The 13,051-nt window shown below is 45.7% G+C and overlaps 1 protein-coding gene across 1 annotated transcript in view; it reads left to right on the top strand.

Moving 5' to 3' along the window:
* Positions 1 to 628: 628 nt before the first annotated feature.
* LCA5 (lebercilin LCA5) overlaps positions 629 to 13,051 on the top strand; it is a 124,309-nt gene continuing 111,886 nt past the window's right edge. Inside the window, exon 1 of the mRNA XM_030199065.1 lies at positions 629 to 810. The gene's annotated coding sequence lies outside the window, so the exon portion shown is untranslated. The remainder of the gene's footprint in view (positions 811 to 13,051) is intronic.

Below are 13,051 nucleotides of genomic sequence, written 5' to 3'. Positions count from 1 at the left end.
TGATGTACCACGTCAAACAAAACCAATAAAGTCAAACATTTTGTAAACATTCAGTCATGTCATAATTGTACATGTGCATCTAGTCTAACATCATCATCATCATCATTATTTTACATCCTTTCCTCCCTCTTCCCCCCCCCCCCCAACCGCCCCTTTATTTTACTCCTTTACCTTTATCTACTTATTTCATGGTAATTATACTACCAATATCTATTATAGGTCTTAACCGGTCCAAAATCCGGATCTCCTCCACCTTTTAAAGTATTGCCAATGGAACGGCTGTCCTGATTTAGGTTGTAAGCTCTTTTGAGCAGGGACTGTCTTTTCTTCATGTTCAATTGTGAAGCTCTGCTTCCCACTGGTAGCGCTATAGAAATGATTAGTAGTAGTTTACTTTTTATAGATGGACCAGGCATAGGCAGTCCTTTATTTCTAACAATCTTTTGATATTGTTTTGGGTGTACTAAACCCTCGGCAAGCTGAGCCTACTGGCTTCAGCTCATACAATGGAGTAGATAGGCTCACTTGTACCCAACCCAACCTCTTTGCAACCACCTATGGGATGAACGTTTTCCCTTTAACTGCACGTTGTTCAAGTCCTGTGCGTGCGCATGCGTACAGTGTTGTTGTCGGTACTGGGTGGTTTGTCAGTGTGTTCCCTTGCCACGGTTACCGTGGAGCCTTGCGCAGACATCCCGTGCAGCCTAGCAACAACGAAGCCGCGTCCGGAGAGTTCCAGAACCGCACGCGCAGGGTCCTTCTCTAGAAGCGGCGGCCCGAGCCATCTGTACGCTGGCTCAGTGAGGAAAGGTGAGCAGTGGGGGGGTCGAGCGCTCGTCTCACCCATAGCTACCTGCTTACCGATTGTGCTTTTTTTTTTTTTTTAACCGTCTTACTACCTCTCATTTATCATGCCAACTACTTGATGAAGTCGGGAATTATTGTAAAAATCTGAACCAGCAGTGTGGCAGGAGTTTGTTTTTTTTAACAAGGCTAGTAGAAACGGGTCTTTAAAATGCAGAGGACGGTGATTTTTCTCCTCTAGGAGAACTAGCAATTGTGTTACCTTGGCAGCATCCAAGAATGAGTAAAGTAGTCTGATGTAAAAGGCTGTTATTTCTTTCTTAAAGGGTGGGTGGTTTCTGAGCCTGGCTTTCACTGGTAGGTTACTACAGTGACCCGTATAGGTTTATGAGTAGCAGCCCTCATCATGACAGTTCAGCAATCAGTTTTGTGCTTAAGTAAACCACGGCACGGTGTTGAAAGGAGGGGAAGGTGAGTGAAGAAAGGATGATACTTTTGTACATCCGTCATGGTTGAAACTTGTTTCAAGCTCAGGGTTCTTTGATTTTTTTTTTTGCGCTGAATATTTGACCTAGCTTCTTGTGAGAACAAAAACGGATAACTTTTGAAAGATGGCGTCTACCGTTATTGTTGAATTTATGCCTTTTATGCTACGCTTGCAAATGACAGATGTTGCAAGTGTATTCTTTAATATACCCACCTAAAATCTCTTTATTTGAAAGTTCGATAAAAAATTTTTGAAGAAAAAGTTGGGTTCCCCCATGCTCTTAGGAACTCTCTTCTGCATACGTTGCTGTAGTTTGGAACTTTATAGGAGTATGGTTTATTATTAACTTTTCTTTCTCTTAATATTAAACTTTGGAAATCATCGTCCCCCCCCCCCCCCCAACCAGTTGTTTCTGTCTGAATACTTTTCAAGTGACTCATCGCCAAAACCCAGGGAGGCATATCGTAATTCTCATGCTTAAAAAGATGCATTTCTTCATCGCTTTCATTTTACAAGTAAATGTTTTCTGGTCTTGCAACTATTTCTCATAGTAATTGCGAGCAGTACTTTGTGTTGTTACTCAGATTTCTCATTGTTTACCTTAGGGGCTGATTCAGAAAGATGTAATTCCATAAGAGAGGTTTTTAAAGTTAATTTTCCATAAGACATTACTGTTCTGCAGTTGACAGATGACATCCTCTTTTACAATTCATTTAATATCCCAAGCATCAATAGTATGCCGCTGTAGATATAGAGTAGTACAAGAAATGCACATGTTTTGAGGTCCGAAGTGGTGCCCTTTTTCCTACTTCACCTAATTTATTTGCCAGATTTTTTTTAAGTAAAATGTGGAGGTAGACTGAACAATAAGATTTAATGTATCTTAGATGCGGTAGCGGTGAATACTTCTGACATGAGATGCCATAAAAATATTAATTGTTACGAGGTTGGTTTGTGTCAAGTGAGACTTCACTTTCAGTTAATTATTATACTTCGTGGTTGTCAGTACAGTTAATGACTCAATGTGGGGCTTTTATTGTGTATGCTTACTCCTTTACAGTGTCATGGGGCATCTTGTAGTGCTCTCTTGTGGGGGATCTCCAAGAATGCTGTTGGTTTAATTCTTGTAGTACAGGGAGTTGAACCAAGAGTGAACTGGATTCATTGCAAGTTGTGACAATAAGTAACATAATAGGGTGACATCATATTCTCACGAAATGCCTAGCCACCAGCCTGGGGTTAACCCACGGCCACTTAGAGGGTCTATCCCCAGCACAGCTCAGGTCCACCTGTACCTGCCGCTTGTGATGTACACTAGCACCCTCCTCCCACCAACTGGGTTACAACCACATCTGGGCAAGTCTCCCGCACTCAAGTGATTTCTAGGTTACTGGGGCCATACATTCAGTGGTCCCACAGTTCCCAGAAAGCACTTGCAGACCCAACACACAAATCATCAGGATTCTTTATCAGTTCAGACAAGCAGAACAAACAAACAATTGTGTTTATTCTCAGAACTTGGAACAGTGAGGACATATAATTCACCAAGCCTCAGCAAAGATCTCTCTCTCTCTCGCTCTCTGACTGAAGCAACAGTAGGCACTACTGGGTAATTTCAAACTCCAGGCCAATCGGAGTCCAGTCAACAAGTGTCAAATAAAAACTGGTTACATCACTACAGGCACTTCCTATTATCTGTGTGCCAAATAAAAGAAAGATAAGTCAGTCCTCTGTAACAGCTCTAAGCATAAACATGCACCATCTGCTGGCTAAACAGGAGAAATACACTTCAGACATATTTAAGACAGGAAAATATCCAATACATTTTACAGTCTCAGAATGCACTGTTTCTTCATGCATATAAGGAATGAAATGACCCATCTAGTCTGCCTAGTGAGGTGGTTAGGGTTGCAGTCAGTACTCAGTACATGTTACCTCCATCAGTATTTGAGTTAAAAAAAAAAGTTATTTTGCTGCTGTTCTGATCTGAGATGCCAAAAGCTAGATTTTATTTATTTCATTTATATCCCAATAGATCAGGTTCAATGTGGCTACCAACTTATTGTAATTAAAAGTAAAAAAAAAAAAAAAGTGATGCGGGAAAGTATACATTAATAGCAAAATAATGAGGATTGAATGCTAGAAGCATTTTCTTGTCATTAAGGCAACCTTTGTACTCAACCCATGTTTCTTTGAATTCTGTTATGTTTTTTTGTCTCCTTCACCTCCTCTGGGAGGGCATTCCATATATCCACAAACGTTTCTATGAAGAAATATTTTCTTAATTGCTTTTGAATCTCCACCCTTGCAACTTGCATGATGTAAGCTAATGCTACAGCTTCTTTTCCACTGGAAAGCATTTATTTCTTGTACATTAATACTTTTCAGATTTTAAAGGTCTGTATCATATCTTGCTGTATATGTTTTTTTTTCAGTGCAGACCCCATGCTTTTCTTTGGACCTCGGTTAGCCTCTTTATATTCTTACTGAGATATGTCTCCAAGACTGAATATAGGATTCATTGTGATGCCTCAGCAATAATTTACTCTTTTTTTTTTCATTTCTATAACATGAACATAGAAATAGAGAAAAATGTAGGCAGATAAAGATCATATGGCTTATCCAGTCTGCCTGTCCATTCTATCTACTCTCCCTATCACTCCCTTAGAGATCCTATGTAGTTGTCCCAAGCTCTCTGGAATTCAGATACTGTTTTGATCTCCACCAAGAGTCCATTCCACAAATTCACCATCCTTTATGTGAAGGAGAAGTATTTCCTTGGGTTACTTTTAAGTTTACCCCCTTTCACCTTCATCTTATGCCCCCTTGTTCCAGAGCTTCCTTCCAATTGAAAGAGACTCTCTTGCTGTGCATTTATGCCACATAGGTATTTAAATGTCTCTATCATATCTCCTCTCTTCTGCCTTTCTTTTAGAGTACACGTATTTAGATCTTTAAGTCTGTCCCCATACCTTTTATGATGAAGATCATTGACCATTTTAGTAGCTGGCCTATGGACCAACTCCATCCAATTTATATCTTTCTGAAAGTGCGGTCTCCAGAATTGTACACAGTATTCTAAATGAGGTATCGCCAGAGACTTAAGCAGGGGCATCATCACCTCCTTTTTTTTTTTTTTACTGGTTATTCCTCTCCCTATGCATCCAAACGTTCTTCTAGCTTTCACCATCGCTTTTTCTACCTGTTTGGCCACCTTTAGATTGTCACATACGACACGGGGGGGAGGGGGGGAAGGAGGTCCTGAAACAACACGGGGGGGGGGGGGAAATTACTGGAAATCCACTGGAAGGAGAGGGGCGGGTCCTGGAACTGGAAGGGAAAGGGGGTCCTGGATCAGGGGGTAGCGGGGGGAAGGGGGGTCCTGGAACTCGGAGAGGGGGGAAGAGGCAGAGCGGGAAGGGAAGAGGGGGGATGGGAAGAAATGGTAGGGGGGTCCTGGAACTCAGATGGGAAGAAGTGGGAGGGGGTTCATTTGTGTCAGAAACGGGCCTTTTTTACTAGTTGAAAATATTACACCAATATAGGAGAAGAAAAATAACTTGTTGTTTTTCTTTCATTATAAATAATTTCTGTAAGCTGTTACAGCTCCAGTATACCCAAAATGACACAAACCAAATTAGCATACAGACCAGGAATTTGGAGAACAGTCTTGCCAAACCTGAAACAATATGTTATAAAAATCTCAGAACGTAACAAACAGATCCCTATTTGGACACTTGGCCCTGCAGTCACACATGCAGGACAGAGATAGCTCCTCTTCAAATTTTAACCTGAAATCCTAAGAAGCTAGACTCTGTATGCAACACAATACCAGAAAAACAGAAAGAAATACATTGCAAAATAAGACAGCATATGTAAATTCTCAAATTGGACATATTCCAAACACTAAAATGAAAATAAAATGATTTTTTTTTACTTTTGTTGTCTGGTGACTTTGTTTTTCTGATCATGTTGGTTCCAGTCTCTCTGCTGCTATCTGTTCCCTTATCTCTGTTTCCAGGGCTTCCTTTCCATTTATTTCTTTACTTTCCTCCTTTCTTCTTCATTACTTGCCCTACATCCATAGGTAAAAGCTGGGTCCTCCGCGGACTTGAGGAGGTATAGAGTGGATCCAGCTTTTCCTATTTTCTCCATCCATGTGCAGTTTTTCTCCTTTATTCCCTGTCCCTCATCTCCATTCAGTATGCATCTCCTTCCTCATTGTTTCATCTCCTCCATCCATGTCCAGCATTTTTCCTTTCACCCTCCATCCATGTCCAGCGTTTCTCCTCTCTCTCCTCCCCTCCACCCATGTGTATCTCCTCCTCTGTCTTCCTTCCCCTCCATCCATGTCCAGCATTTCTCTTCTCTCCCCTCCATCCATGTGTATCTGCTTCCTCTGTCTTTCCTCTCCTCCTTGTCGAGCATTTCTCCTCTCCCTTCCATCCATGTGCATCTCCTTCCTCTGTCTTCCCTCCCCTCCATGTCCAAAATTTCTCCTCTCTCCCCTCCATTCATGTGCATCTCCCCTCGTATGTCCAGCATTTCGCCTCTCTCCTCTATCCATGTGCATATACTTCCTCTGTCTTCCCTCCCCTCCATCCATGTCTAGCATTTCTCCTCTCTCCCTCCCCCTCCATCCGTGTGCATATCCTTTCTCTGTATTTCCTTCCCTCCATTTCTAGCCAACATTTCTCCTCTCTTCCTTGCCCTCCACTCCATCCACGTCCAGCATTTCTCCTCTCTCCCCTCCATCCATGTGCATCTCCTTTCTGTCTTCCCTCTCCTCCATCCATGTCCAGCATTTCTCCTGCCCTCCCCTCGATCCAGCCATGTCCAGCAACTCTCGTCTCTTCCCTGCTTTTTCCTCCATCCATATCCAACAATTCTCCTCTCCCCTGCCCCCCCCCCCTCCCCTCCATGTTCAGCGATTTATCCTTTCTCTCCCCTCCCCTTCCATAGCTAACTGTGTTCTCTTCCTTCGTATGAAGAAGAGGATCCAGGTTTCCGGAGAGGCTCAATGAGAGAGGATTTTTGGAACCAAGTCCAGTTCCTTGACATCGGCATTGACGTCAAGCATTGCATCGGGAGCATCGGTAAGCATGGTTGCTGCTAGACCCTTAGACACTGGGAGCAGTGAAGCATCAAGTGGGTCTCCACCTGCCTCGAGGCTGCCTGCTGTGCAGGGCCCACTTGACCATCCATTGCTGGACTCGACCCCGAGGCAACATGTGGATTCGACGTCATTCTCATCGGCACCGAGGAGTTTCGATGACAAGCTTCAGGCGAAGGCCAAGAAACATTGGCATTAATCGCCCTTGATGCATGAGGCCAGGAACTCAGGGACATCAAAGGATTTGGCACTCGAGAAGTGTCAGCACCGGGACTACTGCTTCCCCTCCATACAGGAGGTGCCAATTAGTCGGTCTCCCAGCAGCCAAGATCCAGCTCCCTCATTGACCCCACTAGTACTGCAACCTGCTCCTGAGCCAGCATCCCGGTCTTTCCCAGTGTTGGCCCTCAATGAGTGCATTCGGGCCTTGCTCCCTGAGCTTCTGGATGGCCTTATGCAATGGTGTGCATCGGGGGTGCTTGCGCCTTCCCAGCCTCCTGTTGTGGTCCCACTTGGCCCTCAGCCTGCGGTGCGGCCTTCAACACAGACGCCGCATGCAGCTCTGGTGTTGACTGCCAGCCAAGCCGCCACTCCCTTGATGTTGGTGGAGGAAGCTTCACTAGAGTTGAGGCGGGAACCAACTTCTTGATGCCGTTCTCGAAGATATGGCTTCTCCACGTCGAGGCAGGTTTGGTCTCGATACTCCCGCCAGGAGGTATTGTCTGACTCTGAAGAGTAGCCATGGAATTCAGAGGCCCATCCAAGGTACTTTTCGTCAGATGAGTCCTATGGAATTCCTCTGAGAAAATTTCATTCCCTTCTTTTGTCAAGGAAATGTCTGCCGCCATACCATTTCCTTTGGAAGTGGAGGACTAGCCCAGAGCCAAGATGCTCGAGGTCCTGCACTACACATCTCCTGCTAAGGAGGCTGTGACTGTTCCTCTCCATGAGGTACTCCAGGAAGTCCTTGTTAGAAACTGGAAGTCCCCTCTGTTGGTCCTGGTCATGCCCAAGAAGATCGATACCATACACTGGATCCACAGTACACCTGGTTTTGATTGACCTCGGTTGCCTCACAATTCCATGGTGATAGAATCCGCTGTCAAAAGAGCCAGGAGTTCCAGGGTCTATGCCTCGACGCCCCCAGGTGGAGAAGCTAGAACCCTGGATTCTTTTGTTCCAGGCTTCAATGTTCATCTCCGAATACAATCCTACCAGCTCTTCACGAGTGTCTACTTGCATAACTCAGTGTGCAACTTGTCGGACCTGGCTGAGACGTTCCCTCCAGAGCAGGCCAAGTCACTTTGCCAGTTCGTCAAGCAGCAGAAGGCGTGTTGAAGTTCTTGGTCAGGGGCACTTACGACACTTTTCATGTGGCATCCAGGATCTCTTCCTAGGGTATAGCAATGCACAGACTCTCATGGCTGCATGTTTGACTTGGAACATTCAGTTCAGCAGAGGTTGGCGGATGCCCCATTCTGGGGGGGCGGGGGTAGATAACCTTTTTGGAGAGAAGGTTGAGGACGTCGCAGACCAAATAAAAAAACATAGTGATACCATCTCTTCTCTCTCCCGCTGGGTGCCTTTTGCATCTACTTCCTCAGCTAGGAGGCGTCCCTATTACTATCAGAGGTGTAGGTACAAACACTCGGCTTGCCAGCCTGCTCAGGCTCATGTCAAGAGCATGCGCCAAAGGCCCCTGCTGCTCCCCAGACAAAGCAAGAGATGAGCTTTTGACTTGCTCCAGCAGAACATAGCCACTGTAAAAGTGTCCATCCTGGACGACTTGCTGGTCGGGGGGAGCGTGAAGGTTTTCCACGAAAGGTGACCTCTTATAACCTCTGACCAGTGGGTTCTTCAAATAGTCCGTCTCGGATACGCACTCAGTCGGTATCTATAACCTCCAAATTGCCCACCGAGAGCTTGTTCACTCAGCTTGGCACAGGCAGGTACTTGCAGAGGAACTCTAAGCCCTTCTGAAGGCCCATGCGGTCGAGTCTGTTCCACCAGGGGAGGAAGTTGGGGATCATATTCCAGGTACTTCCTTGTTCAAAAGAAATGGGGGGGGGGGGGGGGCTGCGTCCCATTCTAGACCTAAGGGCCCTGAACAGATTCCTACTCTGAGAAAAGTTCAGGATGGTTTCCCAGGGCACCCTACTCCCAATGATTTAGAAAAACGATTGGCTATAAAGGAGATCTGTAGGGCTGCAACGTGAACTTCAGTCTACAAATTCATCTTTTGATTATGGTCTAGAACAAGACTCCTGATGTGACAGCCAGTTTAGTCTGACAGCCTTTCAGAATTTAGTTGGGGTCTACAATCTAGCTTCACCTCCTAGGCCCATTTGTTTTCTGTTCCAAGCTCTCTCTAAAAGAGAGGTGGTTGGTCTAATTGCCAGTCAGAATGATGATGTTCCAGCATAGAACCTTCAGTTGTCACCTGGCAGCCAACTGAAAGCCAACTGCCTGAGATAGCTCCGATGCCACTGCCACTGCTCTCTCCTCCTCCTCCATCATCTTATCCTCTTCAGTTGTTTTCATGGGATTGTATTGGGAGTTTTTCCAATATGTGTGCTGAGTTTGAAGGTGCTACATGAAGCTGCTGGGATGACTTCCATTTTTTTAAGCTTCTCTTTTCAGAGCATTTTCTTCACTGCATTAGTGAAAACAGCTGTGACCCTCAATATCTTAGCAATCCTTTGCCTCCTTGATAATAGTTGTTCTGCTGTCTGCTAGGATTATTTGCCTTCCCATCATCATTTTTGTGTGCCAAATAAGCCTAAAATAGGTCACTCAGGAAATGATGCCGGCTCAGAAAAGGTATGTACTGTGGAGATTGGGGGGGGGGGGGGGGGGTCCTTCATGTTTAAGTATCTTCTCCCTTAGACCTCCATTTTCTGCTTTTTAATTATGTGAAACTTAAATTGTTCATCTGTATTTGATTTTATGGTAGTTGACAGGCATGGCACATGACAGAAGTTTTTTTTTTTTTTTTTTTTACAGAATTCTATTAGCTTTTTATTCTGTTGTTGTTGCTTTTAAGTTTTGTTTTGTATGTTGAAACCAAATGTTTTATTTTGTTTAAAACTCTTCACTTGCATTTTGATTTTTGAAGTAGACTAGCATGTAGTTCCAGACTGGATGGTCGCACAGCTTTATCTTCATTTCTCAGTTTGAGACCCATGCACAGGGCTGTAGCAAGCTAAAAATGTTCCTAGTGCGATGCACCCACTCCCTTCCTGAGGACCCCTCACTTTCCTGTAGGCTTCCCGCAGGTCTTCCTGACCGATGTTCTGGTGGTCTAGGGTAGGGTGGGTAGCAGCAATTCCCACTTGCTCGTGCCCATGCCAGCTCTGAATTCAAAATGGAGGCTGCAGCATTTGGCAGTGGATCACTCTGAGTTGTACTTGAGTAAACTAGCTTTTTGGGGTCACCTGTTTGGAAAGAACTTGGAAAAGATTGTTAAAGATCTAGTCAAGGCTTGTCCACAGTATCTCCCTGAGGGATAGGGCCATCGGTCAGAGGCTGTTCCAGTGACTGGGCTCAATAATGGCAGAATCTGTTGCAGCAACTCAAGAGCCCAAAGGGTTTGCCCTTTTGAAGATTCTGGAGGTCAAGGGTTGTGTCCTTTTGTGGTTGTCTTCCAAACTGTAGGGAAGGTTCAGGTGGGAGGTTTCCTTGCTCTGTTCAACCAGGAAGGGACCCTTATTCCCTCAGACCAGTTCTAGAGGTAGTCCGTCAGGGGTACACCTTGGGAATTTGCAGAGTGGGATTCAGATGCCTTTATGGGGCAAGTGAGTGTCCACATTCCAATGGCTGCTCCAGTAAGGAGCAGTGGAGACTGTTGAAAGCCAGAACATAGGAAAAAGCCATTATTCCATTTACTTGGTGGTGCCCAAGAAACTGGGTTCCTTCCAGCCTATTCTAGGGAGGGAGAGGAGGGAAAAATTGTAAGAAAAGAGCATTATACTGCATTATACTTGAAAGCTGAGCCTAACCACATGTTTTATCATATCAGAAATAAAAGAAACTTCTTGATTTGAGCTTCTCAGCCTATGAGAGGAACTTTATTGCAGTGTTAAAAAGCTAACACATTACAATTAATAAATTCAGAAAAAAATGTCTTTCCTATCTTCGTTGTGTGAGTGTTGCTTTCATCAAAGTATTTTTTTTTCTTAACTCTCTCCAGGGTCTCCTTTCCTTTTTAACATTTCTTTTCTGATCATTATCCATTTTTTTTAATGTGTGTCTATCCTCCCTGTCGTGTCTCCCCTCTGTGTCCCTGTCTCTATACTCCCTCCAGAGCCAGCATTAATGTCCTTGGCGGCCGACTTCTTTCCTGTCCCCTTCCTTCTGCACTCCTGCACCCGCATCACCCCCACCACCCTTCCTTCTAGCAAAGGGACTGCATGGAGCAGTTGCACAGCTGTCGGCTCCGCCGCTCCCCTGCCCCGGAACAGGAAGTACATAAGCACTGCCACGCTGGGAAAAGACCAAAAGTCCATCAAGCCCAGCACTCTGTCTCCGACAGCGGCCAATCCAGGCCGCAAGAACCTGGTAAAAACTACAAAAATTTAATAACGATCAATGGACCTTTCCTTCAGAAATCTGTCCAGACCCCCTTTAAACTCAGCAAGGCCAGCTGCTGTCACTACCTTCTCTGGCAATGAGTTCCAGAGTCTAACTACGCGCTGAGTAAAGAAAAACTTTCACCGATTTGTTTTAAACATTCTAATTTCATCTTGTGTCCCCTGGTTCAATTATTGTTAGAAAGCGTAAACAAACGTCAGAGGGGGCAGGGGACCAGCAGAGCTGACAGCTGCTCGACTGCTCTAATCATCGCCTTGCTGCTCGCACCCAGAGGGGACTGCCCCCACCTCCCCTCCCTTGGTATGCTACTACTGCCCCTCTTCCACGTTCCCTTATGCTCCAGGTCTTTCGCTCTCTCCCTTCCCTCAGCTCTCCCACCCCAGGTCCAGCATCCATCTCCCTATCTGTAAATGGTTAGTGAATGTCTTACTCAGAGGGGAACTATATTATTTTTTTCAGTGAGATGCTGTTCACATTCTGCATATGACAATCTGTTGGAAAATATATCCCATTTATCCTCTATATGTAAAGAAAGTCTTAGCATTAAACGTAATAAGAATGCTAATTTCTAATCACAGCAAATAAACACTTTTATACTTATTGCATAGCAAAACTCACATATTTGTCTTTCCTGTGTGTCACACAAAGAATCAGCTTACGGGTGTTCTGTTAGACTGTAGCAGTTATAATTTTTCCCTTATCCTTCCCCCGCCCCCTCTTTTGGCTGGCCACCTCTGTCTCGGATTGATAAATATTCACATAGAGACAGCTCTCGCAGTCCTATCACTGTGTCCTAAAAAAGAAACTTTGACAAACACTACTTGCTAGGAAGAGGGAAAAGAATCAGAAGTCATAGGAAGATTGTGTGTGTGTGTGGGGGGGGGGGGGGGGGGGGGGGGGCAAGAGTACCATTAGTCTAGGTAAGCAAGGGGGCTGCTGGTTCTGGCTTGGATGTTCTCCAAGCCAAAGAACTTGGGTTTTGCCTCACTTCCTTCAATTAGGATAAATCGGGGGGCCTGCTGATAAACAAACGAGGCTCTGCCCTGTTTTTTTTTTTCCCAGCCAACCAATCATGTTTAAACCTATTGTGCTTGTTATGGTTTCAGCTTCCCTGAGCTGGATTTTTAACTCTGCCCTCTCTCTTTGCCTCACTTATGGGTCGATGATCAAAGGTAAATGCGGATGCTAGAGGCCACTAATGCCCGCATTTACCAGCGTGGCATGATGAGAGGGCCCTGGCGCGACAAACAACAAGTGTGCCAGAGATTTAAATGAGCTCTGCGGTATTCTGCCCATATGATCAGAAAACAGTGTTCTGTTCATACGGGCAGAATAGTGCCATTACCCTATGCCAGCTTGAAGCCTCCCTGTCGTCATCCCCCCATCCAAGCCAGGCAGCCTGGGCTGCCACCTTCGCTCCTGGGTGTCCAGTGGGCCCCCCAGTAGTCCCAAGTGCCCACATTCCCTGGACACCAACTCTGGGGTCGAGCCTCCTGACCCCCCCCCCCCTCAACACAAAGAAAAACTCCCTGGTGGCCCAGTGAGCAACCCTACCCTCATCCCCCACTCGCCCTAGTGGTCTAGCTCTCCCGACCCCCTTCCGTACCTTGCAGTGATGGAGGAGGGAGTAGCACTCCCTCCTTCCAGCATCGCCTCCAAAATGGCAGCGCCCTGCCCCGTGCCTCTGTCCAAAGGGGTGGGAGGAGAAGGCCACCAGGGAAACTTGTCCCTGGGGGGGGAAGCTAGGGGGGGGCTGGAGGTCCACCAGATCTCTAGCCCCTTGGGGGCGGGGGAACCTCCTGCTTGACAGGTCCAGGCTTTTTTTTTTTTTTGACAGCCTGGACCTGTCAAACAACTGCGGTAGGATTGTGCCTTGGGCATATGCCCAGGCACAATTCTCCCACACTTCCCCCCATGATTGAAGCTAATAGCACTCCTAAATTTGCATGCTGTTAACTTTGATCATAGGGGAGTTATTTTCCTGTGCTGTTCTGGCGCTAATTTTACAGCGCTGTTTGAAACAACGTGGGGAAATAGATCACCGGTCTGTTAGGCCC

This window comes from Microcaecilia unicolor, chromosome 3, assembly GCF_901765095.1.
Source record: "Microcaecilia unicolor chromosome 3, aMicUni1.1, whole genome shotgun sequence".
Taxonomy (NCBI): Eukaryota; Metazoa; Chordata; class Amphibia; order Gymnophiona; family Siphonopidae; genus Microcaecilia; species Microcaecilia unicolor.
This window is presented reverse-complemented; position numbering and strand designations above follow the sequence as displayed.